Genomic DNA, 27,485 nt, shown 5'->3' with positions numbered 1-27,485 from the left:
TATGTGCGACCGACGTACGCCACTGTTGGTCATGGAAGGCGCCGTAACGGCTGTACGGTACGCGAATGCCATCCTCCGACCGATAGTGCAACCATATTGGCAGCATATTCTACATCTACATCTACATCTACATGCATACTCTGCAAATCACATTTAAGTGCCTCGCAGAGGGTTCATCGAACCACCTTCACAATTCTCTATTATTCCAATCTCGTTTAGCGCGCGGAAAGAACGAACACCTATATCTTTCCGTACGAGCCCTGATTTCCCTTATTTTATCGTGGTGCTCGTTTCTCCCTATGTAGGTCGGTGTCAAAAAAATATTTTCGCATTCGGAGGAGAATGTTGGTGATTGGAATTTCGTGGGAAGTTTCCGCCGCAACGAAAAACACCTTTCTTTTAATGATATCCAGCCCAAATCCTGTATCATTTCTGTGACACTCTCTCCCATATTTCGCGATAATACAAAACGTGCTGCCCTTCTTTGAACTTTTTCGATGTACTCCGCCAGTCCTATTTGGTAAGGATCCCACACCACGCAGCAGTATTCTAAAAGAGGACGGACAAGCGAAGTGTAGGCAGCCTCCTCAGTAGATCTGTTACTTTTCTAAGTGTCCTGCCAATGAAAGAAAGTCTTTGGTTAGCCTTCTCCGAGGCATTCGTCTTCATGTACGACAATTCGCACCCCCATCGTGCACATCTTGTGTTCAGGATAACTACATCGCTCGACCAGAGTGGCCATCATGTTCTCCAGACATGAACCCTATCGAACACGCCTGGGACAGATTTAAAAGGACTGTTTATGGGCGACGTGACCCACCAACCACTCTGAGGGATCTACGCCGAATCGCCATTGAGGAGTGGGATAATCTGGACCAACAGTGCCTTGATGAACTTGTGAATAGTATGCCACGACGAATACAGGCATGCATCAATGCAAGAGGACGTGCTACTCGGTATTAGATATAGCGGTGTGGACAGCAATCTGGATCACCACATCTGAAGGTCTCGCTGTATGGTGGTACAACATGCAATGTGTGGTTTTCATGATAAATAAAAGCGACGGAAGTGATGTTTATGTTGATCTCTATTCCAACTTTCTGTACAGGTTCCGGGACTCTCGGACCGAGGTGATGCGAAACCTTCTTCGATATGTGCATGTGCGATTTCCGAGGGAATCATTAGGTGGGAGCTCAAACTGCTGCCAGTAAGACGAGCAGGAATGACATTTATATTCCTTACTTATCACAAACATTTGACTGTTCATTTACGAATACGTAGCAATTGCCGAGGATGTAGTTGCTTGTCACAAATATTTGGTTGTTTGTTTCAAAATATGTCACAGTTTCAGAAGATGTGGTTAGCCACGAAGCTAAAAGAACAGATTAAATTTCTGTTGCAAATCTATATACTTATAACAGCGCCGTCTGTCAGTAGCACTACGTCAAGTCGTAAAATGTTTCAACATAATTCTTCATAATGAATATATTTGGCTGGGAAAAGACATTGCTAGACAAAACTCAGTTCTAGCTAGTTTTACATCTTTGCCTCATGGCAACAGCGGATATGCTTGGTCGGAAAGAATTTGCTTCTTGGGAAATTTACTGAGGTGACAAAAGTCGTGTAATAGCAATATGCATACATACAAATGGCGGTAGTATGGCGTTCACAAGGTATAAAAGGTCAGTGCGTTGGCGGAGCTCTCATTTGTACTCAGGTGATTCATGTAAAAAGGTTTAACGCGGATTGGTAGCTGGAGCTGGATCCATGGAACAATCCATTTCGAAAACCGTTCAGGAATTCAATTTTCCTCGATCCACAGTGTCAAGAGTGTATCGACAGTACCACGTTTAAGACATTACCTCTCACTACAGACAACACAGTGGCTGACGGCATTCACTTAACGACCGAGAGCAGCGACATTTGCGTACGATTGCCAGTGCTAACAGACAAGCAACACTGCCTCAAGCAACAGCAGAAATCAATGTGGGACGTACGACCAACGTTTCCGTTAGGACAGTGTGGCGAAATTTGGCGTTAAGGTGCACAGAAGCAGACGACCAACCGAGTGCCTTTGCTAGCATCACGACGTCGCCTGCAGCACCTTTCCCAGGTTTGTGACCATATTGGTTGCACCCTAGACGACAAGAAAACTGCTCTGGTCAGAGGAATGCCGATTTAAGTTGGTAAGAGGTGATGGTAGGTTTGAGTGTGGCGCAGACTCCACGACGCCAAGGATCAAAGTTGTCAACAATGCACTGTACAAGCTGGTGGATACGTAGGCTGTGTTTACATGGAATGCACTAGATCCTCTGTGTGTTCAGCTACTTGTAGAGCATTTGCTGCTATTCATTAACGTCATGATATCAAACAACGATTGAATTTTGATGGATGCCAATGCACATGTCACCAGGCCGCAATTTTTCGCAGTTGATTTGAAGAAGGTTCTGCACAGTTCGAGCGAATGGTTCAACGTCCCATATCGCCTCACATGATTCCCATCGAACATTTATGGAGATAATCATGAGGTCAGTTTGTGAACAAAAACCTACACCGGCCATACATTAGCAGTTATGGTCCGCTATAGAGGCAGCATGGCTCAATACATCTGTACGGGACTTTCAATGCCTTGTTGAGTCCATGCCACGTCGAGTTGCTGTAATACGGCGGGGAAAAGGAGATCCGACACGATATTAGGAGGTATCCTATGATTTTTGTCACTCTCAGTCAGTGCACGGGTCGCGCGGCAGCGGAGACGCGAAATCTGGTAGGGGGTACCTCGGAGGATAATTGGTGGTTCACTGTTGGCAGCCGGCTATAGAGGAGCCGGATATATGAAGCTCGGAACAGCCGCGCTTTTCATGGGAACTGGAGCCTGAAGTCAGGAAGACGAGAATCTATGGAGAGCTACCGAGAAACGACAACAAGGGGGCAAAAGAGGCGGGTGTGTACACTACGGACAGAGCTGGAAGTTCACAGGGCCACATGTCCGGACCTTAGCTACCAGCCAGTAGAACTTGTTATCATCACACGAACATCGCTTCCTGTTCTGGATCAACAAACGGTGACTGGCGTCTTAGCTCCAGAGGAGGACATGCTGACGATACAGGAGTGCATACTACATCTAGTGTACGCTTTTAATCGGCGGTCTACAAGCACTGTGTCATGGTTGTGGTGCTTGATGAAAAAATGGGCTGTGCAGTGGCTTGCAATCTGGTTACATTTACCTTCAATCTAGACTAGCACCTGGAGGATTCAGTGTTCCTGTTTATTGTTGTCATAAAGACGGGGTCACTGAAAGGCCTAAGTGTGTTTACATTTCACTTGTTAAAAAATTGTATGAAGTAGACCTGGGAGGGAGGTTGCTCTTATACCATTGTTTGTGTTTTTATTGTATAATTCTGTATGTTTTAATTTGTGATCTAATCGATTGGTCTTGTGTTTGCTTTCGCTTGATCTGGCTATCTTCCAGCATGGTGTAGGCATTTACTGTGTTGTTTAACTTGTCTGTTTCATGCTGCCGTTAGTCCATTACATAACTTCATAGTGAGTCTAGTTTTCGACCCACTCAAACATCTGACCAAAAGAATCAGAATTTTAAGTGGTCACAGAGCCTCAATCAACATTTAAGGACACAGTGCAATCTTACCCCTCCTTCCTACTTGCAGCTGCTCTCCACGTTAGTCTTTTATTACGATTTGAGAGGAGCGAAGATTACAATATACTTTCTAGTTCACTTACCTTTTGACGTAGAGTTGCCTCCAGTTCTTCTTGTCTAGGGGTCTGTTTTTTGAAGCTTTTTGCGTTTTAGGTCCTCATGATTGAGTTGATCTAAATAAACTTTAAGATTGTTGCAGAATTTTTTTGTTACGTCAATATATTTTGTCACATTTTAGTGTATCTTACTGTCTTCTGATTTTTCGCATTAACATAGCCGAAATTACATTGTTCGCACAAAATACAAAAATAAACCCGATCTCATCTGAGGCATGCTTACTACTGTGTCACTCAGTGGAAATAATATTCCAAAGGGTTTGCAGTTTTTCTTGTCAAATGAATTTCTATTAGTTTCGATTATTATTTCATAAATGACTCCACACACAACCATAGTAAACAGTACTAGATAGTGTAATTAATAACTGAAATCTTACGTGTGCCAAATAATTCGTAATTTCAAAGATTTCTAAAAAAAATAATTTTAACTTTACATTCAGAACTAGTACTTATCGATTATGACATACAAAATAAAGTAATTCCTTTCATAAATTTTAGCTTGAAATAGAACATACTGTGTATAAAATTATATGTAAGCTATCATTAAAGCAACTGAGATATTAATGACTTGTCCAAAATTCGAAAAATAATACTGGTATCGACAACTACCGTTGAGGAAAAGTAATGCTAGATGAGGATGTTCCGTTACGACAGGGAGAGACAGCTGACAGGCCATCTGAATAACTCTGTCTTTTAGTGACAGAAAAATATCTTTCAAACAAAAGCTGCTTCACTCGAAGGGTGGAATTAGTTGAGTGACAGAATTAATGTTAACTTTAAGTGTTTTTGATTCAGGTCCCATTCTTACAGGGTGTTCCATTGATCGTGACCGGGCCAAATATCTCACGAAATAAGTGTCAAACGAAAAAACTACAAAGGACGAAACTTGTCTAGCTTGAAGGGGGAAACCAGATGGCGCTATGGTTGGCCCGCTAGATGGTGCTGCCATAGGTCAAACGGATATCAACTGCTTTTTTTTTAAAAATAAGAAACCCCATTTTTATTACATATTCGTGTAGTACGTAAAGAAATGTGAATGTTTTAATTGGACCACTTTTTTTCGCTTTGTGATAGATGGCGCTGCAATAGTCACAAACATATGGCTCACTATTTTAGACGAACAGTTGGTAACAGGTAGGTTTTTAAATTAAAATACAGAACGTAGGTATGTTTGAACATTTTATTTCGGTTGTTCCAATGTGATACATGTACCTTTGTGAAGTTATCATTTCTCATAGCGCATGCTGTTACAGCGTGGTTACCTGTAAATACCACATTAATGCAATTAATGCTCAAAATGGTTTCCGTCAACCTCAATGCATTTGGCAATACGGGTAACGACATTCCTCTCAACAGCGAGTAGTTCGCCTTCCGTAATGTTCGCACATGCATTGACAATGCGCCGACGCATGTCGTCAGGCGTTGTCGGTGGATCACGATAGCAAATATCCTTCAGCTTTCCCCACAGAAAGAAATCCGGGGACGTCAGATCTGGTGAACGTGCGGGCCATGGTATGGTTCTTCGACGACCACCTGTCATGAAATATGCTATTCAATACCACTTCAACCGCACACGAGCTATGTGCCGGACATCCATCATGTTGGAAGTACATCGCCATTCTGTCATGCGGTGAAACATCTTGTAGTAACATTGGTAGAACATTACGTAGGAAATCAGCATACGCTGCACCATTTAGACTGCCGTCGATACAATGGGACCCAATTATCCTTCCTCCCATAATGCCGCACCATACATTAACCCGCCAACGCCGCTGATGTTCCACTTGTCGCAGCCATCGTGGATTTTCCGTTGCCAAATAGTGCATATTATGCCGGTTTACGTTACCGATGTTGGTGAATGACGCTTCGTCGCTAAATAGAACGCGTGCAAAAAATCTGTCATCGTCCCGTAATTTCTCTTGTTCCCAGTGGCAGAACTGTACACGACGTTCAAAGTCGTCGCCATGCAATTCCTGGTGCATAGAAATATGGTACGGGTGCAATCGATGTTGATGCAGCATTCTCAACACCGACGTTTTTGAGATTCCCGATTCTCGCGCAGTTTGTCTGCTACTGATGTGCGGATTACCGGCGACAGCAGCTAAAACACCTACTTGGGTATCATCATTTGTTGCGGGTCGTGGTTGACGTTTCACATGTGGCTGAACGCTTCCTGTTTCCTTAAATAACGTAACTATCCGGCGAACGGTCCGGACACGTGGATAATGTCGTCCAGGATACCGAGCAGCACACAAAGCACACGCCCCTTGGACATTTTGATCACAATAGCCATACATCAACCGATATCGACCTTTTCCGCAATTTGTAAACGGTCCATTTTAAGACAGGTAATGTATCACGAAGCAAATACCATCCACACTGGAAGAATGTTACGTAATACCACGTACTTAAACGTTTGTGACTATTACAGCGCCATCTATCACAGAGCGAAAAAAGTGGTCCAACTGAAACATTCATATTTCTTTACGTACTACACGAATATGTAAAAAAAATGGATATTCCTGATTAAAAAAACGCAGTTGATATCCGTTTGACCTACGGCAGCGCTATCTAACAGGCCAACCATAGCGCCATCTGGTTTCCCCCCCTTCAAGCTATACAAGTTTCGTTCTTTGTAGTTTTTTCGTTTGACGCTTATTTCGTGAGATATTTGGCCCGGTCACGATCAGTGGACCACCCTGTATTTTATCTGTGAATTCCACCATAGCTTGTGCCCAGATATCTTAATAAATTATTGTTCCTTCCACCTTGCACAGTTAATTAATTGCAGTATTGTTGATTTACCTTGTGCACGTCTGTTCTTCTTAAGTTACATTTATTTTAAGGGCCACTAATTTTGCCGAGTTGCCATTTTGCGTGAGATATTAAGTTCCTGTGTATGTTATGGATTGGGGGGAATTTTTCTGTCCATATGTCACTAATGTATAAGCCTCTCAGTTCTGTACAAGACTTCGAGCATCACTCAAAGGAGCGGCAAATATTTCTCTATTTTATTTTATTTTTACTTATAGACAAATTATTGCATAAAACATTACATCATTTATAGTCTCATTTTTTCGTTTTCATGTTTTGTTCAGAAAGCATGAAATGCAATATATTTAAATCTTAAACGATATTCTGTTATTATGAAGAGTATCTAAGTCAAGAGAACACACTGAATTTCCAATTTATGTTGTAATTTTATATTTATTTTATTTTTTCAACATGAAATAAAGAATCCCACAATTTCTGCACCAGTGTAACTTTTTATTTGCGTAAAATAGCTAGGCCTTGAAGAGCTGAACTTTTCAACACTTCATTTACGTAGCTAGTAGCAGCTCTTCGTGAAATATTTTAATTTTTCCTCAAATCAGTAATTAATTTTTTCTTAATTATTCTTATTACTTTTAAAAAATTACTATATGTTCATTTCACACTCTTTGTCTATAAAAATTCGAACAAAAAGTTTCCCTCACATCACTTTCTAGGATTTTCTGAACTACACTGATTACTTTCAAGTAATTAAATCTTTCTTTGTATAAACAGACCTCACACTGGTCAATTTTATATACAATTTCACCGTTTCCGACTTTCCCTTTAGCTATGAGAATATAGACAAAAACGCATTGTGTAGTTTCATAGGGAAACTAGCTGTTCGATACACTCAAACACTTGACCAAGGAGAAACAGAATTATGAGTGGTCACAATGTCACAAGTAATATTTAAGTATACGGAGTGAGGCGCCCAAGACCTAAATAACTCAGCCACTTTTAGTGCTAGAAGAAAATCTCTCAAACAAAAGATGTTTAACTTGAAGGGAAACATGGTATGGTGTTCACTATTTTTTCATTAGTGGAAGGGTAGAGGAGATATGATAGCTTTATTTCTTTAAATGGACTGGCATGTTATATTATTTACCTTTTAATAATAATATGTTTGAAGACACGTACAATGTATTAGGTTATGCCGTAATTACCTTACATCAGATCAATGTGTTGGCCTTTTACTATGTATCTGCAAATGCATGCAGTGAGACTAGGATAAAATTTATAGTAAGTAACCTAATGACGTTTGATAACGTTCTTACAACAGGTGCTCAAAATAGTGACCATTAGCAGCCGTACATGCTGTAAAACGATTGGATGTGGACAATACTGCACGCTGAATTTCCGAGATGATAGTAGGACAACTTGTTTTTTCAATGTACCGCACAAGTAACAGTCCAGAGGCGTTAGGTTTGGCGAACGTGCAGGCCATTTTGTGTTGCCGCACCTACCAATCGAACGAACCTCATATCTGTTGTTCATATCCTCTGTAATTCTCTGTGCAGAATGTGCAGGATATCCGTCGTGTTGGTACCAAGTGACTTTTCGTATGTCCTTGGGTCAAGAATGTCAGGAACATCACACATGTTTGCAGTTTCCGTAGTCCCCATTCGGAAAATTGTACCCTTCGTCGAAAGTGATCGCCATGGAGCTACTGATATAGTGGTGTGTGGTATGGGTGACATATGTTGAAATGTAGTATTCGCAGATGTCAACTACGTGTGGCTCATCGGTTGCTGATTTGAGCCGTTTAAATTTTTTACTATCGACGTTTCCTGTTTTCTGTTATGTTTACAGAGGTAGACAACGAAGCTGTAGCACTGTCAGGATATCTCTCAACATACAATCGTACTGCTGCTCTCATATTTTGGCGACATTCGCCGTAAATAAAACCCATATCAGATTTCTCAGCTCGTGCCTAGAGCATTGTGAAAATCTGATAAACTTATGAAGGTGTCATCTACTTGCTACGACAGCAAACGGTAGACTAATTTTCCTCATGCAACAGATAAACACACTAACCCTGCAATGAGTGAAATGTTGTTTACATTCGATGTAACCTGAAAACTAAAGCAACCACGTAGTGTGCTTGTTCTTTGTCGCTGATACGCCACAATTAACGGACTCTCATACGTAACCAAACCAAACAGCGTCTTAAAACGCATTATTCAAAGGTAAGTAATAAAAGATGCCAGTCCATTTAAAATAATAAAGCTATCGTACCTCTCTACCCTTCCAGCAACGAAAAATGGTGAGCATCGCATCATGTCCTCCCACAAGCTAAGCAGCTTTTGTTTGACAGATTTTCTTCCAGCACCAAAAGTGAATGAGTTATTCAACACACGAACATCCCTTACTGTTCTGGATGGACGAATGGTGACTCTGTATACTTAAACGTTATTTGTGGCATTGTGACCACTACTCTTTGGTCAAATGTTTGCGTGTATCGAAATCAAGACTCCTATGAAATTGCACAATGTACACTCCTGGAAATTGAAATAAGAACACAGTGAATTCATTGTCCCAGGAAGGGGAAACTTTATTGATACATTCCTGGGGTCAGATACATCACATGATCACACTGACAGAACCACAGGCACATATACACAGGCAACAGAGTATGCACAATGTCGGCACTAGTACAGTGTATATCCACCTTTCGCAGCAATGCAGGCTGCTATTCTCCCATGGAGACGATCGTAGAGATGCTGGATGTAGTCCTGTGGAACGGCTTGCCATGCCATTTCCACCTGGCGCCTCAGTTGGACCAGCGTTCGTGCTGGACGTGCAGACCGCGTGAGACGACGCTTCATCCAGTCCCAAACATGCTCAATGGGGGACAGATCCGGAGATCTTGCTGGCCAGGGTAGTTGACTTACACCTTCTAGAGCACGTTGGGTGGCACGGGATACATGCAGACGTGCATTGTCCTGTTGGAACAGCAAGTTCCCTTGCCGGTCTAGGAATGGTAGAACGATGGGTTCGATGACGGTTTGGATGTACCGTGCACTATTCAGTGTCCCCTCGACGATCACCAGTGGTGTACGGCCAGTGTAGGAGATCGCTCCCCACACCATGATGCCGTGTGTTGGCCCTGTGTGCCTCGGTCGTATGCAGTCCTGATTGTGGCGCTCACCTGCACGGCGCCAAACACGCATACGACCATCATTGGCACCAAGGCAGAAGCGACTCTCATCGCTGAAGACGACACGTCTCCATTCGTCCCTCCATTCACGCCTGTCGCGACACCACTGGAGGCGGGCTGCACGATGTTGGGGCGTGAGCGGAAGACGGCCTAACGGTGTGCGGGACCGTAGCCCAGCTTCATGGAAACGGTTGCGAATGGTCCTCGCCGATACCCCAGGAGCAACAGTGTCCCTAATTTGCTGGGAAGTGGCGGTGCGGTCCCCTACGGCACTGCGTAGGATCCTACGGTCTTGGCGTGCATCCGTGCGTCGCTGCGGTCCGGTCCCAGGTCGAAGGGCACGTGCACCTTCCGCCGACCACTGGCGACAACATCGATGTACTGTGGAGACCTCACGCCCCACGTGTTGAGCAATTCGGCGGTACGTCCACCCGGCCTCCCGCATGCCCACTATACGCCCTCGCTCAAAGTCCGTCAACTGCACATACGGTTCACGTCCACGCTGTTGCGGCATGCTACCAGTGTTAAAGACTGCGATGGAGCTCCGTATGCCACGGCAACCTGGCTGACACTGACGGCGGCGGTGCACAAATGCTGCACAGCTAGCGCCATTCGACGGCCAACACCGCGGTTCCTGGTGTGTCCGCTGTGCCGTGCGTGTGATCATTGCTTGTACAGCCCTCTCGCAGTGTCCGGAGCAAGTATGGTGGGTCTGACACACCGGTGTCAATGTGTTCTTTTTTCCATTTCCAGGAGTGTAGTTTGGTCCACATTTTCACAGCCAAATGTAGGGTGGGAAATGGTGAAACTGTGTATCAAACTGACCAGTGTGAGGTCTGTTTATACAAAGAAAGATTTAATTACTTGCAAGTAAGCAGTATAACTCAGAAAATACTAATAAGTGATTTGAGGGAGACATTTCTTTCGAATTTTCATAGCCAAACGAAGAGCGTGAAATGAACAAATATTATTTTTTTAAAAGTTATGAGAGTAACTAAGAAAAAAAAATTAATCACTAAAAGTGGCTGAATTATTCAAGTGGCCTGACACGTTCATACTGACTATTTATCAACTTGTTTTCACTATGAATCACGCGATTTATTTCTGTTGGACATTTGTACACAAATTTAATGTTTCTTGATAGCACAATAGGCTCTTCTCACTACACTTTTCATTATGTTCTCTGTCAATCCCTGCACTCGTGACACTGGTGCAGTCTGAACGTGAGCGCTATTACAGTCTCTCTTACCAGACAGACAGTTTTGGTGCCAGGAAAACTCAAAGAAAAATGACTCAGTGAGTCACTCGTCAATGTGTGTGTCTTATGAGACAAGAACCTGTAAGACTAAACCCGTCTCCTTTGCTATTCACACTTGCCACAGTCACAAACAATATTTAAGAAGAGACCAGACACCCGCAAACATATCGGCTGTACTCTCACGGCTTAATACTAGTACAGACATGTCATTTCTGTTTCAACAACACATGCATTTCTAACATAACGGAACACAAGCTTTGAAACTGCACAGCTCTAAGACAAATCCTCTTCAAGCAAAATAATATGAAGACATGGAGTAAATAAAGCTATGAAAGCGTAATTTTCTACTATTAGCGTCATTTGCAAGCTTGCAGCTCAACAACCCCAAATTTCCCACTGTAAACAGATATCTGCAAAGCCATTATCTTTCTGCACAATGGAAATGACAAAACCATCCCTGATCGCAAGTATGGCACGAAATTAAAAGTTTAACCGTTACTGTAAAGAACACAAAACAACACTAAATCTATAATGACCCATTAACCAGTGCTCACGTTTCATGGAACATGGATAGGAATCAACCAATCAAGTACATCTGGAGTAACAAACTTAAGATCCTTTCATTACTTTTAATCCAACTCCTATGCCAACGAACTTTTAAGTTAACACTTACAACAAATTTAAGAAAATCTGCTGAAGTGCCATCTGTTCATAGCTGACCCCAACATACAAAAAGTTGGGAATGTATCTAAAAGATACATCACCACCCAAAAATGCATAAAAACACAATATAGTTGCAACAACAAATAAATTTAATCTCCCACATCTTATCAACTGCCTGTTGACTGCAGACACATTATTTCATGACAAAATAAAAGAACATAAGCACTATAAACTGCTGCAATTCATGAACAAAACCAACAAGTTTCTATCTCGTTACCAGCCGCAGCAACTGTCCTTTACAAGCAACTTGACTACATTTTAATCAATTACATTTAATGTGCGTAATAAATATTTTACTCCATTCCGAAACGGAACCTTAACTTAGGATCCACGACAAACTGACAACTCTCAATAAATATAAAGACAAAAAAATTCACTTGGCTTGACATTTAAGATTCTTGTTTCCCTACTGAACTTCAGCCTGAGTCAGTCACATTTCAGAGTCCTCTGTCCACATAAATCCGCGTTACGTAGTTTCTAACAGTTTCTTCATTTGCATCAGTGTATGGAAACAACTGTGTTACTCCCACACAACTGAACTGAGCAAATCTTCGATAGGGACTTGATCAGATTATAACATAGAAATCATTTAAACTTCTCTATCTCCCACTCTACTATTTAACTCAGCAGTTTCATCAGTAGGCGTCTCACATACTCTAAATTGAAACAAAATATTGCTTATTGTAACAACTGTTGATAAAAGCTGGAATTATTTTTGTTGTCTTTTGTCAAATCTACTATTTAAAGGAACATATCACACTAATCTGCAAAATAAGCCCATTCCCTCACTGTCATTTTCGTTCTTACTTCGCCAACAACCTTTAATTTATCCATCTCACATGGAGCCACACAAAACTAGCTTTCTCTTGTTTCCCCATAAAATCTGCACCTATAATTAGTCTAACACTCAACAGTGGAATTACAAGAAAAGTTTGAGTGTACTGCTCCCCTCCTACATCTGTTTATAATGCAACTTCTCTCTTCAATAGTTTATTGAAATTTCCGGAGGAATTTTTATCTTTGCACCTGTTGCAAGGGAATTCTTCAATATCTTGGATGTAATGTAATCATGAAATATTTCTGATAGATCACAGATAGTACTACAGTAACTAAAGAGTAACTTCACTTTTATTACCCACTCTTAAATTAATTACAGGCTGAATTTCCTCTGAAGCGTCTTAATTCAACTCTGTCTCAGCTAAACATCCTCCTTTATCTTAACGATACAACCCATAACCACTGAATAAATCAGTTTCTATAGGGGATGGACAAAAATATGGAAACATCATGAGAAATTCATGGTTGAACACAAATGCAGATTCTAGCTAAGCCTTCAGGTTGCATTGTTGTATTTGACCACAAATGATAAATATGTGAGGTGCTAAATACGTTGCAAGTGTTAGTCATGATCAGAACAGTGTTCTGTGTAGTTGTGAGTGCATTGTGTCAGTGCTCAGTGCATTCGTATGTGGGCAAATTGTCGGTGCTCGTGTGGTAGCTGCTCCCATAACCAAGGTAGACGAAGTGTTTGGTGTTTCAAGAGGCACTACATCGAAAATTTTAACCACATACAGGGACAGTGGAAAAACTTCATCAAAAAATGGTTCAAATGGCTCTGACAACTATGGGACTTAACATCTGAGGTCATCAGTCCCCTAGAACTTAGAACTACTTAAATCTAACTAACCTAAGGACATCACACACATCCATGACCGAGGCAGCATTCGAACCTGCTACCGTAGCGGTCGCGCGGTTCCAGACTGAAGCGCCTAGAACCGCTCAGCCACACCGGCCGGCCAAAACTTTCATACGCTACATCATGACAGATGGTCACTGAAGAGAACTGTGGCGAAATGTAAGAGGACGACAGCTGCAAAAGTCACTGCTGAACTGAATATCGCACTCACGACCACTATCAGCCCCAAGACAATATGAAGGGAGGTCCATAAGCAGGGAATCGCAGGGCAAGATGGAATTCCAAAACTACTCATCAGTAATGCACATGCCTTTGACACGTTGTGATGAAGCCACAAAACGGGACTATGAACCAATGGAAGACAGGGGGGACACTGCAGGAGCCTCCACGAAGATTGCGTTCACCACTCGAACAACAAGCAATCGGGCGTCCCCTGGAAACGACCTAGTCGGCCAATCCTGCAAACACCGGAGCACCAAAACCAAAGATGACAAAACAACTCTCCGAAGAGACTCAAAAAAGGCCTTTATCAAGACCATCACTAGTGACAACTTCCTGCAATATTGAAGGCTTATCTGTAAATCAAGAAATTTTATTATCTGACATGTGCAAACGAAACAACTGTGATGTTTTAGTGTTACAAGAAACACACAGAGCACCAACTAGCCATAGACCAAAAATACAGGGCATGAAATTAGTTCTTGAGAGACCACACGAAAGGTACGGAAGTGCTATATTTGTGAAACCGAACTTAGACGTACGCTCCTGTGCTCTGACCTGCGAAGAAAACATAGAAATCTTAACTATTGAGCTACATTCATGTACTGTAACATCCGTGTACAAACCACCCGGTGCGAGGTTCAAATTTACGGAGCCTGGAAATTTCCATTCAAAAGACATGAAAGTTGTACTAGGAGATTTTAACTGTCACGGTCTCGCATGGGGTTATAAAGAGACAAATGACGATGGCGAAATGCTGGAGGCCTGGGCAGACCAGACTAAACTGAAATTGATACATGACCCAAAGTTGCCTGCATCATTTAACAGCGGAAGATGGGAAACGAGGATATAATCCAGATAACATCTTTGTCTCCGAAAAGGTATCCCTGCAAACTGTAAAGCAAATCGAGGACCCAATTCCAAGATCGCAACACAGAGCAATAACTTGCTGCATTACTGCAGTAATCAAATCAGATGTAATGCCCTTCAAGAGACGCTTCAATTTCAAAAAAGCTCATTGGGAACTTTTCACAGAGGACCTTGATAAGGAGATCCTGGAAATTAATCCAGAGATACAAACATATGAAACTTTTATAGACCTTGTCAAGAAAATCTCTCGTCGGCGCATACCTAGAGGGTGCCGCACCCAGTATATCGCTGGACTCAATGGTAGCAGCAAGGAAGCTCTGAAAAAGTATGAAGAACTGTACAATAAGGACCCCTTCTCAGAGGAAACGATCCAGGCAGGTGAAGCACTGATGTCTGGTATCTCCGAAGCGAGAAAGGAAAAGTGGTGCAACCTCCTACAAGAGACGGACATGAAGCACAGCAGTAGGAAGGCATGGAAACTGGTCAAAAGTCTCAACAACGACCCAACAGAACCACAACCAAATTACAGTGAAGTTACACCTGATCAGATAGCTCACCAACTACTCATGAACGGAAAAACTAAAAGGAAGATCAGGAATGACAAAATTAAAAGAAAATTGAACGAGGAGATTAGCTTCCTAGCTCACCCGTTCTCCATTCAGGAGCTACAAGACGCCATCAAAGATTTGAAAAACAATAAGGCCGCTGGCCTCGACGATCTGAGATCTGAGCAAATTAAACAATTTGGACCGGGAGTACAAGCATGGATCCTAGAGCTAATGAATAACTGTATTACAACAATGCAAATTCCTAAACTGTGGAGGAAAGCCCGGGTTATTGCGTTACTAAAACCAGGGAAAGACCCAGCTGAAGCTAAAAATTTCCGGCCTGTCTCACTCCTTTGTCATTTATTTAAAGTGCTGGAGCGAATGATCCTCAAACGCATAGCTGATTATGTGGACAAAGTCCTCATTAACGAACAAGCTGGATTCCGACCAGGAAAATCATGCTGTGGCCAAATCCTGAATCTCACACAGTACATCGAAGACGGCTATCAGAGAGGAGAAGTAACTGGGGTCGCATTCCTGGATCTCAGTGCTGCATATGACACAGTTAACCATAAGTTGCTTACCCAGAAAGTGTATAATGTCACTAAGGACTACACCCTTTCTATGTTCGTGCAATGTATGCTACAGAACAGACGCTACTATGTAACCTTACAATCTAAAAACAGCCGATGGAGGACACAGAAAAATGGACTTGCACAAGGCAGTGTGTTGGCTCCAATATTATTTAACATCTATACCAATGATCTTCCCATCAGCCACCAGACACGAATGTTCATATATGCTGATGATGCAGCAGTGGCCACACAGGATAAAACCTTTGAACAAGTGGAGGAGAATCTCACAGGAGCCTTAACAGAACTTGCTACCTATTACGACGGCAATAATCTCAAACCAAACCCCAGTAAATCACAAGTATCCGCCTTCCATCTTAGGAGCAATCAAGCCAAACGGAAACTCCGAGTCATGTGGCAAGGGGAAGAGCTGAAACATACAAACAGCCCAAAATACCTGGGAGTAACATTGGACAGAGCACTTACTTTTAAGCAGCACTGTCACAACACTAAAAAAAAGGTCTGTGCCAGGAGCAACATACTGCGGAAGCTAACAGGTTCATCGTGGGGAGCTCAACCACATGTTTTGCGCACCACAGGTCTGGTGCTGAGTATCTCAGCTGCGGAATATGCGGCGCCAGTTTGGAGGAACTCTGCCCACGCTAAGCAAGTTGACGTCGCCGTAAACGAAACTGTACGTATTGCCACAGGATGCCTCAAACCAACTCCCACAGACATAATTTACCCCATCATAGGCATAGCACCACCCACCATCCGCAGACAAGTAGCCGCCGAGATCGAAAGATCAAAACAAAAGAATGATCCTCGACACCCGATGTATATGCACCGAAAACAACGTGTCCGGCTGAAATCCCGCAGGAGTTTCATTGAAACTACTGAAGAGCTCGCCACCAAGCCCGTCGCAAGGCGGCTATCTCTCTGGGAAGAAATGGTGCCACACTCCACAATGGAACTACTTGAGGAGGGATCTGCAGGATTTCAACTACCTTTTACAACTTGGAGGTCATTAAACCGGCTGCGCACTGGAGTAACTGGGTGCAAATCAAACCTATTTAAATGGGGTTACAGTGATAGCGATAGGTGTGAATGCGGAGCAATACAGGACTTGGACCACCTACTGATCTGCCCAGACATGTCTATGACATGCACTAAAGATGATATTTTGAAAGTCAATGACAAAGCAATCTACGTTGCTAATTACTGGGAAGGGAAGATATAATTGGTGCATCCGGACACGGAAGAAGAAGAAGAAATGGAAGACAGTCATTTTGTCAGATTAGTCCTGTTTCACACTGTTTCCAACATCCGGCATAGTTTATACGCCAAGAGTGAAACATGGTGAGGGTTCGGTGTTGTTTGAGCGTCCACATCGTGGAATTCCACGGGCCCCATGGTTACTTTGCAACGTCACATTACCGCCAACGATTATGCGGTCACTGTGGCTGATCAGGTCCATCCCACGGTACAATGTTTGTTGGTGTATTCACACAGGTCACACCCCCAGGTGTGGTTTTGTGATTTACGATGAGTTGTCGTACCTCCCCTGGCCACCAGTCACCAGATCTAATTATTATTTAGCTTTTGTCGTCAGGGTGCGTGGTAGCTATGCGTCTCCTCTAGTCCATGTTCTCCTACTATTTTTCCTTCTCTTCCTTTTCCTACTATCACCGTTAAATTTCTGTCTCCATTAATGAATTAAATTTATTTTACACCGAGGTGACAAAAGTCATCGGATAGTGATATGCACATACACAGATGGCGGTAATATCGCGAATACAAGGTATAAATGCGCATTGCACTGACGCAAGTCATTCATGTTAAAAGGTTTCAGACGTGATTATGGCCACACTGCGGGAACTAACAGACTTTCAACGTGGGATAGTAGTTGACGCTAGACGCATGGGACTTCAGTATTCCGATACCCACAGTGTCAAGAGTGTGTCGACAATACCAAATTTCAGGCATTACCTCTCACCACAGACAACGCAGTGGCCGACGGCTTTCACTTAACGGCCGAGAGCAGCAGCATTTGCTCAGTCCTCAGTGCTGACAGACAAGCAACACTACGTGAAACGACCGCAGAAATCAATGTGGGACGTGCGACGACCGTGTCCATTCGGAGAGTGGGTCGAAATTTGGCGTTAATAGGCATAGAAGCAGACGACTCACGCGAGTCCAGAGTTGGTAAGAGCTGATGCTAGGATTCGAGTGTGGCACAGACCTCACAAAGCCATGGACCCAAGTTGTCAACAAGGCACTATGCAAGCTGGTGGTAGCTCTATAATGGTGTGGACTGTAAACATGGAATGAATGGGTCCTCTGATCCAACTGAACCGATCATAGACTGGAAATGATTATGTTCAGCTACTTGGAGACCATCTGCAGCCATTCATGGACTTCACGTTCCAAAACAACAAGGGAATTCTTATGGATGACAACACGCCATGTCAACGGGCCACAATTGTTCGCGATTATTTGAAGAACTTTCTAGGCAGACCGAGCGAATGACCTGGCCACTCAGGTCGTCCGAGACGAATCCCATTGAATATTTATGGGACGTAATCGAGAAGTCACTTCGTACGCAAAATGCTGCACCGGCAACACTTCCACAATTATGGACGGCTATAGAGGCAGTATGGCTCAGTATATCTGCATGGAACTCCCAGCTACTTTTTGAGCCATGCCACGTCAAACTGTTGCATTACGCCGGGAAAAGAAGGTCCGACACGATATTGGAAGGTATACCGTGACTTCTGTCGTCTCAGTGTATCTCATTGAATGCTATTTCAATCTTTTCAATATCCTCACAGCTAACAGGCAAATAAACCTGTTTTACAGAGGTGGGTTTAGTCACTGTGTCAGCTGTGCCTACGATGGCTCTGGCCACTACGCGACTTAACTTCAGAGGTCATCAGTCGCCTAGAACTTAGAACTAATTTAAACCTAACTAACCTAAGGACATCACACACATCCATGCCCGAGGCAGGATTCGAACCTGCGACCGTAGCGGTCACGCGGTTCCGGACTGCAGCGCCTAGAACCGCACGGCCACTCCGGCCGGCGCGCCTACGATTATGCGGCCACAATGCTATTGTTAGTAGCTCACCAGCAATCCTGTTTTCTTATGTATTACTAGTCCTATTCTTACGTTGCTCTTATTTCGATTTGTGTAGACAGCTTTGTACCCTCCTAACCAGATATCCTGTTTTTTTTTCGTTTTTTCACCGCTCTTCACTGCTTTATTTTACATCTAACTTCAACGTGTCGATTTCTCTTTTTAGATTCGATAACCTACAAACCCGATTAAGGTTGTACTCTGCGACCAGTTAAATGCCACATATAATTTTTTTTCTTTCTGCTAACGTTTTCTTAAGCAGTCACCACACAGTGGTCCAGTGGGGAACTAATCTACGCCTAGAACACTTCACTCATGAGGATTTTTTTATAATAAAATTATATATCAGAGTTGCATGTACTCGAGAAATATAAATGCTGTAGTTTCTACTTGATTTTGGCTCGCCGCGGTGGCGGGGTGTTGTACCGTGGTACACTTTTCAGGCGTTCGCCCTTTAATAATACACTACTGGCAATTAAAATTGCTACACCACGAAGACGACGTGCTACAGACGCGAAATTTAAACGACAGGAAGAAGATGCTGTGATATGCAAATGATTACCTTTTCAGAGCATTCACACAAGGCTGGCGACACCTACAACGTGCTGACCTGAGGAAAGTTTCCAACCGATTTCTCATACACAAATAGCAGTTGACCGGCGTTGCCTGGTGAAACGTTGTTGTGATGTCTCGTGTAAAGAGGAGAAATGCGTACCATCACGTTTCCGACTTTGATAAAGGTCGGATTGTAGCCTATCGCGATTGCGGTTTATCGTATCGCGACATTGCTGCTCGCGTTGGTCGAGATCCAATGACTGTTAGCAGAATATTGAATCGGTGGGTTCAGGAAGGTAATACGGAACGCCGTGCTGGATCCCAGCGGCCTCGTATCACTAGCAGTCGAGATGACGGGCATCTTACCCGCATGGCTGTAACAGATCGTGCAGCCACGCCTCGATCCCTGAGTCAATAGATGGGGACGTTTGCAAGACAACAACCATCGGCACGAACAGTTCGACGACGTTTGCAGCAGCATGGCCTATCAGCTCGGAGTCCGTGGCTGCGGTTACCCTTGACGCTGCATCACAGACATGAGCACCTGCGATGGTGTACTCAACGACGAACCTGGGTGCACGAATGGGAAAACGTCATTTTTTTCGGATAAATCCAGGTTCTGTTTACAGCATCATGATGGTCACATCCGTGTTTGGCGACATCGCGGTGAACGCACATTGGAAGCGTGTATTCGTCATCGCCATACTGGCTTATCACCAGGCGTGATGGTATGGGGTGCCATTGGTTACACGTCTCGGTCACCTCTTGTTCGCATTGACGGCACTTTGAACAGTAGACGTTACATTTCAGATGTGTTACGACCCGTGCCTCTACCCTTCATTCGATCCCTGCAAAACCCTACATTTCAGTAGGATAATGCACGACCGCATGTTGCAGGTCCTGTACGGGCCTTTCTGGATACGGAAAATGTTCGACTGCAGCCCTGGCCAGCACATTCTCCGGGTCTCTCACCAATTGAAAACGTCGGGTCAATGGTGGCCGAGCAACTGGCTCGTCACAATACGCCAGTCACTACTCTTGATGAACTGTGGTATCGTGTTAAAGCTGCATGGGCAGCTGTACCTGTACACTCCATCCAAGCTCTGTTTGACTCAATGCTCAGTCGTATCAAGGCCGTTATTATGGCCGGAGGTGGTTGTTCTGGATACTGATTTCTCAGGATCTATGCACCCAAATTGCGTGAAAATGTAATCACATGTCAGTTCTAGAATAATGTATTTGTCCAATGAATACCCGTTTATCATCTGCATTTCTCTTGGTGTAGCAATTTTTATGGCCAGTAGTGTAGTTTAATACCTTTTTTTATTACTCTCGTAAATGATGACACTCACTTTCTATCTGCTGCAGTGTTTTTCTGAAATTACAAAAATTACAAATGCATAATAAGGCTTGTGAAAATGTAAAACGTGTTCCAAGTCACAACACGGTCATGTACTTACGAACAAATTTTCTACTGAAATTTAATAGCATAGAAACTGTGAGCTGTCGTTGTATTGAATGGTTCATTGGAAATAGTAATGTGGCCCTGTATATCTAACATAACTAAATCGCTCCCCATGAAAATAACGACAAAGGAGTCCCATTTAATACGAAATTAAACAAGAATGTCATTTAATTCAGTTTATTGAAAGTAAATGAAAAGAAACGGTTTATCAATCATTGGTAATAATAAGCCAATACCTTGGCAAATCTGGACAAGGGATCTGAAATAGGATTCAAATGAACGCGTATCTGGATCAAACATTTACATGCGCAGAAGTTATACCGTGGTTGACGAAGATTAGTTGAAAAGGATAGAAAATACTACAGGAGGGTAAGCGTTTGCTTATGAAGCCAGAGTTGAAAGCATGTTGAGCCTCTAGCTGCAGACAAGCCCTCAGAATGATCATCCGCCGCCCCACATATGGTGCATCGGACAGTATTAATTGTTTAACTGTTGCATAAATGTTTGTTTGAATGGAGAAGCACTGCATTTCCCGTTATTTAGAATGTTATTTATGCTGTCTTTCGCCGTTCTCAACACTGGCTCTCTAACTACAATATTGGCAACCAGAAAGTGATTAGCAAAACGTGAAGCCTGTAATTAGAATTCCTAGTGCCCACTTCACCTGAGAATACACTTATAGTTACAGCTCATAGCTCTGAGGAATTAGGAGATTGTCCGGGATTTATAATCAAAAACGATTTTCTAAAATAGTTGAGTATATTCTGAAAGTCACAGATGAAAAACAAAAGAATCCACACAACCTAACTAACAGAGCAGTTAAGAGTCTAATGCGCTGATGCAACTATAAATGTCCAAATTAAATGTTTAAATGAATGCTCGCCATAATTTGATGATTAGGTTCATCAAACGCCACGCTAAATAATGGTAGAATGTTTGTCCCGCGACGGCACGTGAAAATACGACAATACGCAAACTGAAGATCGATAATTAAAGTCAACCCAGAATTAACACTTCACTCGCAAATGATTTCATGGTTACGCGTATCTCGAGTAACTTAATACGGCATCCGAGGCTGTTTGTAGTAATGATACCGACGCGACGCGACGCGACTCCCGACACAGATGGCGTGCTATTCAGCGTCTGGAGAGAACTGGGGCCTTGCCTGCTCGCGCAGCGTTCTTATATATAAAGCCGCGGTGCGGACGTCTAAGGGAACGCCTGATCAAATCGGCTCTTCCGACTAGCCGTTGGGCTAGTAATGCACCACTTTAAGTTACCTAATAAATCATAGCTTCTTTTGCTTATGGCCGATGAAGCTCTTAATTTAAATGTGCATTCAGCACGCAGGTAAGTATTGATAATAAAATTTTGACGTGGCTAAGTTAAATATTTTGGGCGAGAGAAATAATTTAATTACACTGCACGCAGTAGACGAGCTCTGAACTGGCCCTTTGGAGATACGCTGTCGCTATAGTTTTATAGGTATTCAAATGAAACTTCTCACATCTTCATAGTTATAGCGGATCTCCAACCTACTTAAATATAAACATCCTAGCCTTATTTATTAGCCTACTTAATCTACCTTGCTTCCATAAGTTTTAAGACGAAAACCAGAAAATCATGAATTTCCACTAAAATCTTAATTTGTGAGATCCAGAAGACTGTTTTTATTAAATTATTATGAAAGAGGAATCTAAATATGAATTTTTACTTCTCTAGCTCTTTTCTGTTGCGCCAATGATTTTTACAGAAAAACGTCCAAATTTCGAAAATGGCTAAAGTTATCGAACTGATATTCAACACACATTAATTTAGTATTACTCCTGACATGCTAGAAACATTTCAGGTTATTTGCTTGATTTTTAAAGTATTGCGCAACATTTATGACGTCAGAGCTAGTTACAGCAGACTGGCTGGCACACAATGGAAAAACTGATGTGAATTTACTACAGCGTGAGTAGGCTGCTTCCCTACACATGGGAAAGGATCTTCTTCAGTGGCAAGTTACAACAGGGTCTATGACTGAAGAAGTATGGCTTAACTGTGTATTTTTTATGTAAATAATTCTAAAATTTTGTAGCATAGTATGATAAATAAGTAGTCCAATACTCAATACGTGAGCGTAGGGGGACAGATGTAGGAATCCCGCACCGCCACTCATGGCATGGTCCGAATGGAAGTGGTTTGCCATTGATTTCCTCCGACCTGTTATGAAATGTTAAGTGTGCATTTGCGTCGTGTGAATGACTTGTTTGTATGGTGTAGTGTTGGCTTTTGCGTTGTTATGGATGAAAGGAAAGCAAAGGGTGAAACCTGGTGCCGGCACATAGCCTACTCCAAGCGAGTAGCGCTAGGGGGGTGGGGGTGGGGGGAGTGGGGGGCGCTGAGCTCAGTGTCCCCATCCGACGGACGGATCATCATCATCAATAGTGTCACATGCCGTCATTGCATGAGACACCGAGGAGAGGTTTGGAGCCGACCGCTGTGGCCGAGCGGTTCGAGGCGCTTCAGTCCGGAACCGTATGCTGCTACGGTCGCAGGTTAGAATCCTGCCTCGGGCATGGATGTGTGTGATGTCCTTAGGTTAGTTAGGTTTAAGTAGTTCTAAGTCTAGGGGACTGATGACCTCAGATGTTAAGTCCCATAGTGCTTACAGCCATTTGAACCATTTTTGAGAGGTTTGGAAATCAATACAGGACATTGGCGCAAAGACTGGTGATCAAGAACTGTACGACAACACTTCTCCGCCCCTTGCCGCCCAAACACTGGCAGAGAAAATATCATCGCCACCAGGATTCAAAGCAGTTTATTTCCGAGTCATGCGCCGCCGTACAAATGTACGTTAGAGAGCGCGGCTACTGAGGCAGGTGTAGTATTGTGCTCACTATAAAATTCTCTAGCTGAAGAATTAACAATATATTTCAAGTAGCTTCAATATAAACTTATTGTTGTTGTTGTTGTTGTTGTCTTCAGTCCTGAGACTGGTTTGATGCAGCTCTCCATGCTACTCCATCTTGTGCAAGCCTCTTCATCTTCCAGTACTTACTGCAACCTACATCCTTCTGAATCTGCTTTGTGTATTCATCTCTTGGTCTCCCTCTGTGATTTTTACCCTCCACGCTGCCCTCCAATACTAAATTGGTGATCCCTTGATGCCTCAGAACATGTCCTACCAACCGGTCCCTTCTTCTTGTCAAGTTGTGGCACAAACTCCTCTTCTCCCCAATTCTATTCAATACCTTCTCATTGGTTATATGATCAATCCATCTAATCTTCAGCATTCTTCTGTAGCACCACATTTCGAAAGCTTCTATTCTCTTCTTGTCCAAACTATTTATCGTCCATGTTTCACTTCCATACATGGCTACACTCCATACAAATACTTTCAGAAACGACTTCCTGACACTTAAATCTATACTCGATGTTAACAAATTTCTCTTCTTCAGAAACACTTTCCTTGCCATTGCCAGTCTACATTTTATATCCTCTCTACTTCGACCATCATCAGTTATTTTACTCCCCAAATAGCAAAACTCCTTTACTACTTTAAGTGTCTCATTTCCTAATCTAATTCCCTCAGCATCACCCGACTTAATTCGACTAAATTCCACTATCCTCGTTTTGCTTTTGTTGATGTTCATCTTATATCCTCCTTTCAAGACACTGTCCATTCCGTTCAACTGCTCTTCCAAGTCCTTTTCTGTCTAATAATATACATCAGTTAAATGTGCAGAACGCGAAATACGAGTATTTACAAATGCCGAGCAAAACACATACTCATTTCAAACAACAACAAAAACAGTAGAAATGGCGGCAACTGCTTATGGTGGTCTCTAGCGCGCATTACATATTGTGAGTCTAAAATTAATCTCTAGGCTCGAGTAGCAACCAGAAAACATCGTGTGTTCTTAGATACACATCCTATAGGGGCAATAACCGCTCCTACTAGCACGGCAAGGACAAGGCCAGATCATTCAATCACACAGGCTATTGCCCCTACAACTACTGAGAAGGGTACTGCCTCTCTGCAGGAACAATGTGTTAGTTTGACCTCTCCACAGACAGCTGGACTGAGCGGATAACGACATCGGACGAGTATCTGTGCCGTTGAGGTCAAGAAGGCACAAGCTGAGGCAAGGTCCATGTTTCGTGGGGAATTAAAGTAAAAACAAACATGGCGGGCAGTGGAACAATTGAAGGTGTAAAAACTGCCCGCCATGTTTGTATTTACAGCTGGTAAAGCAGTGAAACAGTTACAGTGACAGTGGCAGTGACAACTCAATATATAGTTTTCAACAGTGATGAAGATGATTAAAAGGAAAACGTAAGTGAATCTCAGACATAGAAATAACAAGTTTTCAAATCGTAAGTTTGGCTTAAACAATTTGTCTACTTTAAGGTATAAGTGCTTGCAGATGACAAACTGTGCAGAAAAAAAACGGTCATTGTAGAAACACATCACATCAGAAAAACCACACCATGTGGTAAAAAGGTATGAATTCGTAATTTATGTGTTTTTTTCAAACATTTGTAATTCCGATTTAAAAACTAATAGCTACATGTATACAAACAGCAAAGAACACTCTTTATCTTTAACAGATGGAAAATAAAAGCCCACTGAAGATGCTGCAACTGCAGTGAAACATGTTTGGGCTAAAAGCAAAAAATGTCTTTTGCTAAAGGAGAACCCTATCCAAAAACATACATATTGTTAAAGCAAACACGGAAGAAAAGAGCTTCAACCCCAAGATGATTATAAAACGATTCCTCGCAGACAATATTGCACGTTGAACTTCATATGACTTATACTACCACACGCCCGTGTTATTTCCCATTCCATGTCGTCGCGAATAGTAACTGTTCCTTTGCAGATCTGTTATTTTAATTTACCCACATATAAAACTAAAGAGGTGTTAAATGTAGTGCGTGCCGTTTTATGTCCCCGACCGACCGATCCAACGATCTCCAGATGTTCTGTTAAGAAGGTCTGTAATTATTCGTGAGCAATTGTCGGGGCATTCGTCATGTTGGTACAACATAGACTGTATTGTGTTCAGTGAAACGTCTTTCAAAATCTTCGGCAGTAAATTTGTAAAGAACTGATACTTGAGGCTACTTTATAGTCCAATCAGTACAAAAAAACCAATGATGCAATTCTTGAAAAGCCCACACCTCACTCTGACAGATCACTGTCGCTGTTTATGCACTTTTCTCAGCCAGCGTGCATCTTCAGTAACTGACAGTATTGCATGTTGCGAAGACTAGTTTGCCCACGGTTTTGTAAACGATGGTTCATCCGTCAGCAAAATACGTGTATTATATAAGAACATCGCATCGGACACCATTGGGAGAGGTGGAATCGATTTTGTTTGTACTGTGGTACTGCTGAAAAATCCTATGGTTGACTCTACTTGCACTTTCAAACTACCTCGTAGTGACGTGTGTACTGTGTGTTATCGCTGCTAAAATGTTGATTGTATTACTATCATTAGTTGTTCTTTTTCGTTGGCGTATTGTATTCATCACACTTCCAGTCCTTGATATTTTGATGATGTTTGGAAAGATAGATCATCAGCCCTTGGCTCGTTCTGAACACATATCAGTGTAGAATCGCATTGTTACTCTTGCAATGTATTGACATTCTCCATAAACAAAAACCGTATCCACTTTCGACTTTCGTATTATTTGAAAGTCTGAATAGCTCCAGATCAATAACTCAGATCACAGACTGACGAGCTTCAGGCGGACAAGAACCATGCCAGCATTACGTTATGTTTGACACAGCAGGGCAGGATTTGTGGGATGGGGCGACAGCGGTTTGCTGCGCCATTTCCTTCTTACTACATGATGAACTTCCACACGTCTTACGTCGGTGAAGTCCTCTTCGAACCTCTTTCTTCTATCACAGGAACGGGCACATAGTTCGATTTAAAAGAAGTCCGTGCCATAAAAAGGAAGCTGTAAACATTAAAAATTACATAAGTACGTCAGAAAATTTCATATATTGTCCACTATAATTTAGCGAAACCCGCACTCGTTCTCTGTATACCTAAGATGACCAGTCTTAACTGCCACATCTTATATATTACCACATATTCCTAAAGGAACCCTAACTTAAGGCACTGAAAGGAAAGGATGATGTACGCCTCGTCATTAAAGGTGCAGTCCACATCTGTAATTCAGTGCTTCTATGAGGAAGCCTGGGTTCGATTCTGGGTACTGCCAGGAATTTTTATTGATAGGATGACTGGAACGAGATGCACTCAGCCTCGTCATACCAGCTGAGGAGATTCTTGAGTGAGACACAGTTGTTCGACGGTCAAGAATGCCTACAACGAACTGTAGAGCGGTGCGCTGACCCCATTCCGCATCCAGTGACGCCATATGGCAGCTGATAACACGCCAGCCGGTCGGTCCTGGTTGGTCCATCAGGGCCAGAGCACTGAACTTCGCATTTATTTGCATTAGAAGTGCAGCAAAAGTGCAGGATTGTAGAAGAATGAAAGAAACTAATCTAAGGTTAGGAGTAATCAATTTAAGAAAAACACGAAATTACTTAATGTTGAAGTCCACACGGAAATTTAGAGCCCCACTCGTGCAGCACCTTAATAGTGCCCCAAATCACACTGAAGTGACATTGGGGAGTTGTGAGTTTCCAGTTCCCTTTCAGTTCTTCCGGTTTAGCTTTCCGACAG

Source organism: Schistocerca americana, chromosome X (genome assembly GCF_021461395.2).
Source record: "Schistocerca americana isolate TAMUIC-IGC-003095 chromosome X, iqSchAmer2.1, whole genome shotgun sequence".
NCBI lineage: Eukaryota > Metazoa > Arthropoda > Insecta > Orthoptera > Acrididae > Schistocerca > Schistocerca americana.
This window is presented reverse-complemented; position numbering follows the sequence as displayed.